The sequence below is a fragment of the Bicyclus anynana genome, chromosome 20 (assembly GCF_947172395.1).
Source record: "Bicyclus anynana chromosome 20, ilBicAnyn1.1, whole genome shotgun sequence".
Lineage (NCBI taxonomy): Eukaryota > Metazoa > Arthropoda > Insecta > Lepidoptera > Nymphalidae > Bicyclus > Bicyclus anynana.
Genome location: NC_069102.1, coordinates 10877649 through 10892121, shown reverse-complemented (window position 1 = coordinate 10892121; position 14473 = coordinate 10877649). Strand labels below are relative to the sequence as shown.

Here is a 14473-nt window from a genome sequence, read left to right as displayed (position 1 = left end):
AATTAGGAGTAGATATAAAACCAATTAGTCCAGTGGGTATGACCCCTGCCTTTGATTATGATGGTGTAGGTTCCCAACAGTGATAGAATCTTTCAAATCAGTTCAGTAGTTACAGATCCTATTCAAAACAAACCAACAAATTTTTCCTGTTTATAATATTAGTATAGATAAGTTAGGAGTAGGTCAAAATCCATATAGCCCAGTAGATATGACCTCTGCTTTCTATTCGGAGGGTGTAGGTTCAAATGCTGTCTGAAACATGCACCTCCAAATCATTTCAGTAATGTGCATTTTATGAATTTAAATGTATATTACATGTCTCATACGGTGAAGGAAAAACATTGTCTCTACATGTGTGAAGTCTGCCAATTCACATTGGGCCAGCGTGGTGGACCTTATCCCTCTCATTCTGAGAGGAGACTCATGCTTAACATACTCATGATGAAGAATTTAATTAGTTTGTTTGTTTGTAATCTAACCTATATAAATGTTAGGTATACCTATCTAGTTTTGATTTAGGAAATATATAACCTACATAAATGTAACTAACATAATGTTTATTTTCAGACTGTAGGTGCAGTCCATCAAGCATTCTATGAAATAACAGAAATGCCAAAAGTCAAGCTGTACTGATGTCACATATAGGTATACATATAAACAACCCCGGAGGACCCTATACACAGATTTAAAGAAACCGGCTATCATGGCAGGGAATAGCAGTGATGAGCTCTGAGAATACTGTTTTACCAAGAATACTGAGAATACTTTTGTCCTTGAAAATCTGAGTTTTCAGATCACAGTAATTGGAAGACCCTCATACCTTGAAAAGTCAGCAGCATTTAATATCGAAGTAGTAGGAGTGAGTGCAGTGTATTGTAAGGTGGTCACTCACTCTGAAGTCCATAACAATAGAAAATATATACAAATCTTAATTGAATGAAATTTATTGATTCACATCTTTAATAAAGATAATGATTAAATGTTTACTTCTGCATTTTTCATTTAAGTCTGGCCCTATAAAAATATACAATAATAACTATAAGTTATATGTAAATTATGTATTTATTGTTGTTATTAATTAAACTTTGTATCAAAAGGATATAGGTTTGATTTTAGAATAGCAATAAGTACTGTGTGGTTCATTATTATCAGCCCATTACCGGGCCAAGCCTCCTAAATATATAATATATAATATTATGTGATCTAAAGCTTTGTGAAATGCAATTTTACCACTATTCCTAAGGATAAGCTACACTTATATTTATTTACTGCACTTACTATAAATTGTAAAAAAATACAGCATAATAGTACCTACTTGTAATTATTTCAGGTAATTATAGGTGGTTTTGAGTAAAATAAACAAATTTCCTCTTACAATATTTTTTTTATTTCAAGTAGGATTCCACATTACAAAATTATGAAATATCAAACTACTTATACAGTAAATAGTATGCTTGGGATTTCTCTGCGTGATCGTATCACAAATGAGGAGATCCGCAGACAAACCAAAGTCACTGACATAGGTAGCACAGCGAGTCGTGAAGCTGAAGTGGCAATGGGCAGGCCACATAGTTCGAAGAGACGATGAAATCGCAGTGTTGGTCGAACCCCCACTAGGTGGACGAGGGCATCAAGCGGGTTGCAGGGAGCCGCTGAACGCTGGCGGCTCGAGACCGTTGTGTTTGAAAGTCCATGCAAGACGGCTATGTCCAGCAGTGGACGTCCATCGGCTGATAATTTTGTATATGATCATGTTCGTCCACATAACTTCAATATTTTTCTAACAACTCCTTCTTGTGAGAAAGAAACTTTTTGATAAAACTGATCTATTGTACACTTGAACGAATTAAATTTTACTACGATAAATAAAAACAAAAAGTAAATGAAAATATTAGAAACTCAATTATTTTGTAAAATGTCAAAGAATTAACAAAATACGTCTCTCTGTGGTTGTGTCACAGAATTTTCAAAGATCTAATGTAAAATCATAGACAACATTTGCTTGAAACTCCAGTCACCTAGGGGCTCTCCAGTAGTTTGTTTATGAAATGCAATGAATGATGATTCAATAGTCAGCCCCTGGGTGAATACTGAATATTGGTTTGTGGGGGATTGTTCACTTCACGACTATGAATTCCAGGGTGTATGTAACTGCTTAACTAACTTTGAAAAAATGTCTATGTTCTATAACAATTTTTTTTATTATTCTTCAAAATACACATTGAAATGAAGCCTAACCATAGTGCAAAATAAAATCATAGTTGGTTTTACTGTGCACTGGTTATTAAATTAAACAGTACTAAAAATTAAAAAAAATAAGAAACATAAACAGAAAAAAATCATTAGCGGGTAACTAAGCGTATTATTTGGATTAAATAAATATTATCTTAGGTATATATTACACACATTAGGTAAACACACAATAAGCTTACTCCCAAAAATCTGCTTTCTGTTAAAAAATCCACGTCCAAATCGGTCTACCCGCTACAATGCCATAGACAGGATAAAAAATAAATTATACACACGTAATAATTTATTTACAAATTGTCTGGAAAAGTGAGTCTTCAGGATCTTCACGGATGAAACTATTACACAGTATGATGTACTAGTATATACATAAATTATAAAAAAAAAATACATGTGGCACTTGGGGATTGCAACGGTAAAGCTATTGCATATATTGTTGTCAACATAAGCAATTATAATTATTAATTTATTTTATTTAAGCAGTATTTTTATGGAATGAATAAAAATAAATTAAATAATACATAAATAAAAAATTTCTTTACGTTGAGCTGGAATCGAATTCTGGTTTAATAAGTTTTGCCCCTAAGTTTACCACTTGTTCAGTTGAGTCGATATGATAACGTTGAAATGTTTTAACTTGATGCATTTTTTTTTGTTTGGGTGTTAGGTTTATTTTCGTTATGGAATTTCTTGATTCGATGACCGCGCTCAAAGCCCGCGATAAAAGCTGTGCAATAAGCTTCAAAACTTGAACACATTTTTGTAGCGATGTTTTATAATAAAAAACTCCAATGATCAAACTCGCACAAATGTAACAGCAGCTTTACCTTTTGTAAAACAATATGCGTAGCTTTTCAGTTCGTCAGACGTGTCAATATTTGGCAATTTAATCGCGAACTTCCGGTACTTATAACACCTGAATCAAATACGAATTCGCTTTCATATTTGTTGTAGGTAAATGTATAAGCTTTCCTGATTGGTCTATTAACTTAGAGCACACATTTTTCAAATAACGAAAAATAGGCCAAGAGCCTGTGACAGCCTGACAACGATGTTTTTGTAACTCGACAGCGTTTCTCGAATTCACATCTATCTCTCCCTGTCAGATACTAGAAAGAGAAAGATAGAGGTGAATTGCAATAAAATGAAACTCGCACTTGCAAATTATACGAAACATTTTTACAGAATAGCCCTCCAATTCTCATTTTATGAAGGTTGAATTTTAACAGGCTTCGCTCCTATCTTGTTCTTTAAGAAATTAAATTTCACTTGTCTCAAACGGTGAAGGAAAAACATCGTGATGATACCTGCATACCAGAGAATTTTCATAATTCTCTACGTGTGTGAAGTCTACCAATCCGCATTGGGTTATCGCGAGTCTCCTATCAGAAAGTGAGAGGTTAGACTAATAGTCCACCACGCTAGCCCTATGCGGATCGGCAGACTTCACATACATAGAGAATTTAGAAAATTGACAAGTATGCAGGTTTCCTCACGATGTTTTCCTTCACTGTTAGAGACACGTGATATTTAATTTCTTAATATTATTTACCAAAATTTGTAGATGCATGCCCCGTACCGGTTTCCTTTGTCGTCCGATACGAAAGCCGAGGTTATATCCACTGGGCTACCATGGTTTCGTTATTTTGTTTAATTGGTCACCCAAGACAACGAATTTCCAATCTAATAAATAGCATACAATTTAATAAAGAGGGTTTATTTAGAAAATTTTCCTACAGCTATAATATTTGCCCGCTATCTGACCCATCTCAAAATTACCACCCTCGCATGACGTCAATATTATATTAACGTCACTATATTTGGTGGACATAATTTAATATTGACGTGACGTCGTAAAATGGACGATAGCTTAGTACACATATCGATTTTATTATCAGGTTTATTATGGACTGAGATAGATGAGTCCTGCTATAACCAGACCTCATTTTGACTTTAAAATAATATTTTTCACTATCATCATCATCATCATCATATCAGCCGATGGAAGTCCATTGCAAGACATAAGTCTTTTACAGGGATTCCCAAACATCAAGATTCTGAGCTGCCTGTATCCAGCGAATCCCTGCGACTCGCTTGACGTCGTCAGACCACCTGGCGAGGGGTCAACAAATATCGCGCTGTCTAGTGCGGGGTCGCCATTCCAGCATCTTGGAACCCTAACGTTTATCGTGTCTTCGAACTACGTGCCACGCCCATTGATATTTCAGCTTCGCGACTCGTTGAGCTATGTTTGGCTTTGGTTCTTCTGCTGATCTCCTCATTTCTGATTCGATCACGCAGGGATACTCAGAGCATAGTTTGTTCCTCGATTACAAATGGCATTAAAATTCATTATTTATGTTATAGTAGAGGGGAGGTATCAGTTTTGGTATAAATAAGAGGGTATTTGATGACTTGAGCTCAGTTGTTTGTTTGGCAGCGTAGACACTGTCACGCTGACAGTTACCTTAGTGATTTTGTGCTATAATGTTTTGTGTTGTAATTATTGTTTATCTTAAGTTGTTTAGTGTGGGCACGGAGAACATGTCAGGCACGGAAGATGAGTGATGATGTATTCTAAACGGATCTATTAATCCGACTCCCAAGGTCACAAGTCCTGGGACCAGCTCGAGGTGTTTCCTCTGCCACAAAATAATAGTACAATCATTGTTGCTGCTATCCGTTACGTTACACTATTGATAGGAGCATGGTTGCTTGCATGACGTACTTTCAGCGTTCATAAACTGAGGTTTGTCTGGGTATCGCAGACTCTCGTCCTATATTGATACATATCGATTTTATTATCAGGTATATTGAGTAAGCGAACCTATTAACACAGGAGGGGAATATAGGATCCAATGTGCCGTTCCAATATAGCAGTTTATTTCCGAACATCACTTTATTTTTTTCTACTAAGTAGTTGATGTCTGTAACTGTCCACGATTACTAAACTCTACCCGTAAAACCTTTACGTTTTTAATTATGTTGGCTATACTAGTGTACGGCTTTTTAATTAACCGAGTAGTTTAAAAAATAATTAAAAATGTAACTTATTATTATCCGACCGCATATTTACTATTACTACTAGCAAATTACCTATTTTTAATGTGTCAAAGTTAATATTTTCTATATATTTCTTAATCCAAATAAATAACAGATACAGAGAGTCTATACAGGATGTCTCATAAATATTACAAAATACTTTACAGGCTGACAGCTAACGCATTAAATGTTAACCGAAATTTTACGATTTTTAAGTTATTATAAATTTCCTATAAAACACGAAAATCACTACCGTCTACTATATTTCGGCTAACATATAGTGCGTTATTTTGTTAGCCCTTGATGTTAGCTATCAGCAGTAGGCTCAGACCAATTATAGAAGGGCCTATATCGCACTCATAGTCACGAACAAAATTATCTGTCATTTTCTAAAGAAAACGAGCTTAGATTTGGTATATATCTTATACTAAACATGCCTTAAAAAGTTTTTGCCCGTTTTTTACACAATTCAATTATACAAGAAGGTATTTTTACGGAGCTCTTTAACCGACGAACACGATTGCAACTATTTAACATCGATTCTAAAGAGACAGTTTTTATACTCGAATTAGATCGTTGATCATATACTTTGACAGAAAAGTAACGTCTAGCGAGGCAGGTCCTATACAATAATTGGTCTGAGGCTGTAGGCTATGTCGTACTATTTCCGGGACACCCTGTATTTTTTATGCCGGATTTCGTTCTATAATAATCAAGTACATAAATAGCTGTGGTATTATAAGTCAAGAACGTGAACTCGCAAGTCACTGAAACAAAATTACAGCACAATCACAGTGAAATATTACAGCCAATTTGTATTATGCCACGCTTGTAATTTATTACAAGATGGCCGACGACCCCGGCAAATCTTTGAAGCCAATCAGTAATACAACCCTGACTGGCCCAGACGTTGCGTTACACTCACTGATTGGCCGACTCAGAGCTTAATTGACGTTGCATGACGTACTTTCAGCGTTCATAAAATGAGGTTTGTCTGGGTTTCGCAGACTCTCGTCCTATAACGATACATATCGATTTTATTATCATGTATATTGGTAATCGAACCTGTAGATTTCGTTCTATAATAATCAAGTAGGTACCTATGTAGCTGTGGTATTATAAGTCAAGAACGTGAACTCGCGAGTCACCGAAACAAAATTACAGCACAATTACAATGAAATATTACAGCCAATTTGTATAGCGCCACGCTTGTAATTTATTACAAGATGGCCGGCGACCCCGGCAAATCTTTGAAGCCAATCAGTAATACAACCCTGACTGGCCCAGACGTTGTGTTACACTCACTGATTGGCCGAATCAGAGCTTAATTGACGTTAATTAATTTATTAAATTTGATCGGGATCCTTCTCTACAAATTTAATGGACTCTTCGCTGAATTTATTTATGCTTTTACCGCTGCCTAATAATAGAACCTCCGTGGAACAGTGGAAAGCACAGTGGATTTACTAGACGGAGGTCTTGGATTCGATCTCCGATTGAGGTTGGTTGAGGCTGGGCCGATAGAGGTTTTCTTAATTGGTAGGAGGCTTCGGCCGTGTTTTGACCACCCTACCGGAAAAGACGTACCACCAAGCGATTTTGCGTTCCTGTGCAATATCGTGAAGAAACCTAAAGGAATGCGGATTTTCATCTGACTCCTAACAAGTTAGCCCGCTTCCATTTTAGATAGCAGCATCACTTATCATCAGGTGAAATTGTAGTTATCAAGCGTTATCTTGTAAGGAATAAAAAAGGAGTAAAAATTAGATAATTTCTTGTCCGACTATGTATTCTGTGGTTCAACATAGGTTTGTATTTATTTCCTTAGGGTAGGCAGTGCATTTTTGCATCTATGAAGTGCACGTCACTGTTCCCACTGACGATCAGATGAACCATCTTGATTCAAATATAACTTCTTAAAAAAGTTTACCTTTTGCCTAAGTCAAAACTGTACTGAACATCGAAAAGCATTTGAAATGAAATTTAGAAAATTACACAAAAGGTATAATACCTTTTGTGGAATCTAAAAAATGGACCCAATTAAAATGGAATTGCTTTAGTGGCTAATACAAAGTTATTCGACTCAAAGGGACTATAAAAGAACCATTTTGGTTTGAGTCCTTCAAAGTAAATTGTTGATAAGACACGCAGTGAACGCCCGTTCGGAATTTAGATTATGAAAATTGGTATGTAAGCAAGTAAAAAGTTTTTTTTTTCATTTATTATCTATGGACCGGTACCTAACTTATATATAAAACTCCTGGTTGACCGATTGCGTGTCTATCTTACTAAAACAATCACAAAAAACTAAAGAAATCAAAATAATCTTATTATCATAAAAATAAAGACGTATTTTAGTTATTTTGATTTCAACACAAAATTACTGAACAGATTTTCAAGAAACTGTAATAGGACCAATCTGGATGTATACTCCTTCAAACAAAGAAATAATTTTCAAAATTGGTTAATAAATTACGAAGTTACGAGTTAACAAACATGAAAAGAAAACATACTCGTTGAATTAAAACCTTCTCTTTTTTTAGGTTAATTAAATACTATTAGCAATTTTAATGAGCTCCCCGACAAAATATTTATTCATCATATCATCATCATTTCACAAAGCACCCTCATACGATAATCTTAAATCATCTACCTCTAATAAACCTACAGAACACACTAAATTACCGAAACCAATTTGCCCCGAATGTGATTTATAAGAACGCCGCAGACCAAGGATAATCTTCCAGCCGATTGGTAAGCCTTCCCTTACTTTACATGACGTGACAAACCCTGATTAGATAATGTGACAATGCTGAAACGGGTTGTGAATACTAAATATTTTGTGTCATAAATCTTTAAAATATTGTTTTATTGAATTATTGATAGTCGAGACTAATATCTTAGCATCCCATGGATTGGATGTATGTAGAGTCCGGAGAGCCGTGATAGCCCAACGGATATGAACTCTGCCTCCGATTCCGCAGGGTGTGGGTTCGAATCTGGTCCGGAGAATGCACCTCCAACATTTCAGTTATGTGCATTTTATGAAATTAAATATCGCGTTTTCTCAAACGGTGAAGAAAACAATATGAGGTTACTTAGTTCTCTGCATGTGTGAAGTCTGCCAATCCGCATTGAGCCAGCGTGGTGGACTATTTGGCCTAACCCCTCTCATTCTGAGGAGATTCGAGCTCAGCAGTAAGCAAAATATGCCAGATCCTCAATCGTCCAAAATCGTATTTTTTTTATTATCAACGAGATGACAGGAGAAATTACCAGTGACAATACATAGAATACCATTAATATGGCTTGACACATCCCCTTTTTGAAGTCAGTTAAAAGTCAACACTTAATTAGTGACTCATTTGGAACGTTAGCCAAGAAAACATTATTTCATTGCCCCCATGCCATAGATACTCTTAATTTTAGTATTTTAGACTAAAATAATAATATTTTTTGACATTTTCGCTAATTATGGGCCTCATAAGAAGGCTCAGAGTCACACAGCGGATGATGACGAGCTATGCTCGGAGTATCTCTGCGTGACACTCACTAAAAAGCGGGTGAAACCACGTGGCATCTGCTAGTTTTTTAGTAAAATAATATATCGTCGTTATCAACCCATATTCGGCTCACTGCTGAGCTCGTGTCTCCTCTCAGAATGAGAGGGGTTAAGCCAACAGTCCACCACGCTGGCCCAATGCGGATTGGTAGACTTCACACACGCAGAGAGTTAAGTAAATTCTCTGGTATGCAGGTTTCTTCACGATGTTTTCCTTCACCGTTTGAGACATGTGATATCTAATATCATAAAATACACACAACCGAAAAGTTGGAGGTGCATGCTCCGAACCGGATTTAAACCCACACCCTCCAGAATCGGAAGCAGGGGTCATATCCACTGGGCTATAATGGCACTTAAAATAATATATATAATCAGTGAAATCTTAAACAGAGATGTGGAGTAATAATTCACATTGAGTGGTGGCAATCCATCATCCAGCAGTAAATATAAAGCGAAAGCACAAAACGGACGAGCATTGACGTCCGGAGTTAATGTAGTGAACAGATAATGGTCCGTCACTGAATAATAGAACAAAAGAACTGTATTTATTTCACAAACAAAGTAAACTAGGGACACAAAGAACTGACGGCTTTGATTCCTTAAGCTTAAGCTGAAGTGATCTTAAGGCCAGACAAATCACCTTTGCGTTCCTGATTTGCCTTTGTCGCTATATGTCAACATCGTATTGTATAATCGAAGGTTAGAATAAAGACATCTTAGAATAAGGACATCTGTTAGTGGATGAAAAGTATTATACATCTTAAGTATGTTATAGTACATTATGATATAAGTGCGGTAAGTTGAAAATTACAGCAGAGGCGATATCGCAGCTCGAGCCTTTTCGAGAAAGGAGTAGTTTTCAAAATATGAAACATTCAGCAAACATTAACAATTTAAACGAAAAAACACTCAAGGGAACAACTTCATACACTGCTCTATAATTGTATTGCGCGACACTGTCAAAATTTGTCCATAAATATATTCTTCATCTTCTATCCATTTTCCTCAGTTCCATGAACTCAAATTTTTGATAAAAAATCCTTGAATCACTCCAAAAATAACTTAAATAAAATCCATAAAATTATCTATCTAGTGTTGTCAAAGTAATAAATTGAAAAATAATTAAAATATTTAATCGCTATTGTAGGCTATCTTAAATCAGGTACAATCGCGCGCACGTGTTAAATAGCGTGCTTTAGTTTCGCGTTTCGCTATGCGTAACAACAAATAAAACGCTTTTGAATATTCATGTAACTTTACTACTAATTAAGTTGTTTAATAGTACAGTATCCTGTTTACAAAACAGTAGCACATTAATTGAATTACATACCTAATTATTAGGCACATGAATATTACATTATGTCATAATATTACATTATTACATTATGTCACCTGGACCACTTTGGGAATCGATGGTTTAAAAGATCCAAGCCTACTGACGGCGGAAAGCGACTTTTTGTACCTACTACGTATGTTAAGATCGAGGTTTAATGTTATGAAAGTATTTAGATTGATTTATGTTCTACTCTCAGACTAATTAGATAAAGACCTGCCTCGCAAGACATTGTTTTTCTGTCAAAGTATATGATCAACGATCTTATGCGATTATAAACACTGTCTCTATAGAATCGATGTTTAATAGTTTACAATACCAAAACCATTCAAGTACACAAAAATACCTTTTTGTGTACTTGAATGGTGTAAAAAACGAACAAAAACTGCTAGTTTAGTATATGATATGTATGAAATCTAAGCTCGTTTTCCTTAGAAAATGGCAGAAAATTTTGTTCGTGAATTTGGGTGCGATTCTAGTCCTTATGTATTTAGTCTGAGGTTCTACTTGACAAAAGATCAAAATCATAATACTGGTATTTGAATTTGAATATGATTTTTATGATAAGTACCTACCTAATTCCAAATTTAAATTTGTGAACTCTATTTATGGAATAAGAGCTTGCGATAGCCATATTTATATTGTACTAGCTGACGCCGCGCGGTTTTACCCGCGTGGTTTCCGTTCCCGTAAAAATACGCAGATAATATATATTATAATATATTATCTGCGTATTTTTACGGGATTATTAATATAAGGCCTATAGCCTTTCTCGATAAATGGGCTATCTTACGCTGAAAGATTTCTTCAAATCGGACCAGTAGTTCCTGAGATTAGCGCGTACAATCAAACAAACAAACAAACTCTTCAGCTTTATAATATTAGTTTAAATTATACCTATTAATTTTAATGTAAAACTAAGCATAACATTTTATTGAGAGATCCGCAGACGAACGAAAGTCACTGACATAGCTCAGCGAGTCGCGAAGCTGAATGGCAATGGGCAGGCCACATAGTTTGATGAGCCGATGGACGTTGGGGTCCCAAGGTGCTGGAATGGCGACCTCGCACCGGAAAGCGCCGTTGGCGGTTCGAGATCGTTGTGCTTGGAGATCCATGCAAGAGGCCTATGTCCAGCAGTGGACGACTATCGGCTGATAAGTTAAGGGTAAGGTAAGCAGGCGCTCCAGGCGCCAAATCCTAGAGGACGCCTGAATGGTAAAGAACAATAAAAGAAATTTCTTTTTTTTCAATTGTATTTTGAGTGCGCGGGCGCCATCACTTCGCAATCCGTGTCCGGTACTCGGGTGTATGATTTTAGAAGTTATCGATATTCTATTACCTACTACTAAAATCCTAGTCGACCGTAAACGGTATTGCGCCTGATTTTCAATTGGTCACTGCAGAGTATGGTCATGATCGTGTTCCATACTTATGTTGGACTCACAATTGGTATATATAATTATTATTATTAGGAGCCTGCAAACAGGAGAGGCGCCATATTTAGATCTCGCTCCATTCTAAAATTTACTTCGGGCCGGCGCTGAAGGTAAGTATACCACACAGTAGGTAAATGACATTTTGTCTATTGATTTCATGTTTATTGGCCAAAATGGTGAATAGGCCTGCTGATTCCAAATTTAAATTGGTAAACTTCACATAGCACAGTTGAAATGACGCGATCTGCAGTGACACAAACGTCGAGAAATCCGCGTGAAGCCAGGAAGTGTGGCCGGTGCTGGGGGAAGCAATTTCCGCACCGCATCAATAACCCGACGGATTTATGTGGCTCTGTTTACGGAGACCTTTCGTGTTTGATCACTGATAAGATTTGTGTTCGGCCCCGACCTTTTTTATTTGCGGGGGTTGCGTTTTAGAATTGACTTGCCAAGTTTTATAAGCGATATCTATCTAATCTACGGGAATCATTTAAATGGGCAACTCTTATTTCATATGCACATTAATAATAAGAGCCGTGATAGCCTAGTGGATATGACCTCTGCCTTGGATTCCGGAGGGTGTAGGTTCGAATCCAGTCCGGGGCATGCACCTAAAACTTTTTAGTTGTGTGCATTTTTAACAAATTGAATATCACATGTCTTAAACGGTGAAGGAAAAACATCGTGAGGAATGAAAAGAAAACTCTTTGGTATGCAGGTGCATACCAAAGAATTTTCTTAATTCTCTGCGTGTGTGAAATCTGCCAATTGGGCCAGCGTGGTGGACTATTGACTGTGGACTATGGACTCAGCAGTGATCTGAATATGGGTTGATAACGACGATTCGATCGTATATATTTTCATAAAAAAATACTACTAAAACCGGGATTTATTATTTATATATGATAGAAAATTCTTAACACTTACCAAATATACAAAAAGAAATCATTAAAATTGGTCGAGCCGTTTCAGAGGAGAGCGACAAGGTACAAGTACGAGATTTTTACTTTTAGACGAAGACAGAGTAAACTACCACATTCAATAAATAAAAAAAAAATAATAAATAAAATATCGAGCTTTAATAGATATTATCATTACTTTTCTAGACGATTATAAATGCAAACTTAAACTTTAATTGTAACATAATAAAATGGAAATTTTGTGCGAAAACTATACGCGAATTTGTCAACAGATAGTTTACCTAGTATAGAGAAGTATGACGTCATTGATGAAGGTTGTGTTTGTACTGAAACGCCTCAATCTTGATAGATACATAATTTATGGGTGTCGGCTTATCGCAATTTGTCAGTTTTGTTTACGTTAAACTCGCTTATTTTTAGCACATCATAACCTGAAGGTTAATCCAGGGTTAGCCGCATAATTCTTAATTAAGAAATCTCAACTCGACTAAAAATAAATCCTCTTCACAGTTATTTGGTGATATATGTAGCATACACGGACCGTGGAAAACGATAAAAATCTATACGATCTATTTCATTGTAGAGCATATAAATCGGAATTATCTGGGAGGGATCTGATAGATCGGCATGGATTTTAATATGATCATAGAGTTTCTATTGTGATAGATATATTCTAAAATGCAAATTGATTTAGGATTGTACAAAAATATTAAAATTGCGATAAAAATAATTGGGGGGAATGGATATGGGAGAGTGCAAATACAATTAATATATTCAAAACCTTGGTATGTTTGATGCACAATTGACTGACAATTGTTTTTTTTTGTGTATATTAAGGTTTACACACAGTTTTACAAAAACAAAATAATAAGAAAATATCAGGTCTGGTCGTTTCAGAGGAATGCGACCGCAAATTCGTTAAATGGCACATTCAAAATTGAGCCAAATACAATACACAAATTATATTATGTATATTGTATAATATATATTTTTTATTTAGATATGTTTCAAATCGCAAATTTATTAAGGATACTCTGTTGTGAGAATTCCACAAGGTGTTAAATCCTTGACACGATTCCGTAGCAAGTTTGTCAACTCCCCTGAAATTTTGGTTAACTCTCAAAAAGTAACTATTGTACTGTAACTATTTATAAATAAAGACCTTTGCGTGTCACTATCGGTACAATGAAAAACAATACGTCTTAAGAGCCATACAATAGCCAAAATACTGATCGTTTCAAGGTTGGTCGACATATAAAATGGCCGTAACGTCGGCTGATTAAGACGCGTCAAAGTTGTCTGAAAAATTCGTACTTACGGATGACACTTTGGGCGGCTGGCGTTCGGGGAACTCAATGTAAGAACTAAAGCACAATTCACTGTCAGTGGGTCAATGGTTAAGAGTGGTAGGAATTACTGGCGTGTAAATTTAGCTCAGCTAAGAGTTTGGAGCGACACGTCGTCACTCAGCGAGCGTCCGGCGGCGACTGGGGCGTCCCGCCGGCGCCTTGCCGCCGCCCGCCCGCCCGCCTTATCACGAATAAAATTTATTTAATGGATAATCGGCATCGCTATGGAGGATTCATTGAAATTATCACGGGATTATTGTTAATTTGTGACACCCGACGCTTTCATGGAAAGCTTCGTGTGTATATAGATTGAAATCTGTGATTCGCACAGTTTAATATTGTCTTATCTTTTGTCTGATAGCTATGCGAGTATAATATGTTTGAGCGCTTTGTTCTTCTAGTCTTGAAGGAGTTTGATTAAATTTTCATCGTTAAAAAATGTATACCTACTGATATAACATACCCCTGCCTACGATTCCGGAGGATGTGGGTTCAAATCCGGTCGAGGGCATGCACCTCCAACTTTTCAGTTGTGTGATTTTAAGAAATTAAATATCACGTGTCTCAAACGGTGAAGG

At 36.2% G+C, this 14473-nt stretch overlaps 1 protein-coding gene across 1 annotated transcript in view; it reads right to left on the bottom strand.

Moving 5' to 3' along the window:
- The window catches only part of LOC112052114 (receptor-type tyrosine-protein phosphatase kappa), a 161524-nt gene extending 147503 nt beyond the window's left edge, over positions 1-14021 (bottom strand). The window contains exon 1 of the mRNA XM_052887713.1: positions 13865-14021. The gene's annotated coding sequence lies outside the window, so the exon portion shown is untranslated. The remainder of the gene's footprint in view (positions 1-13864) is intronic.
- Positions 14022-14473: the final 452 nt, after the last annotated feature.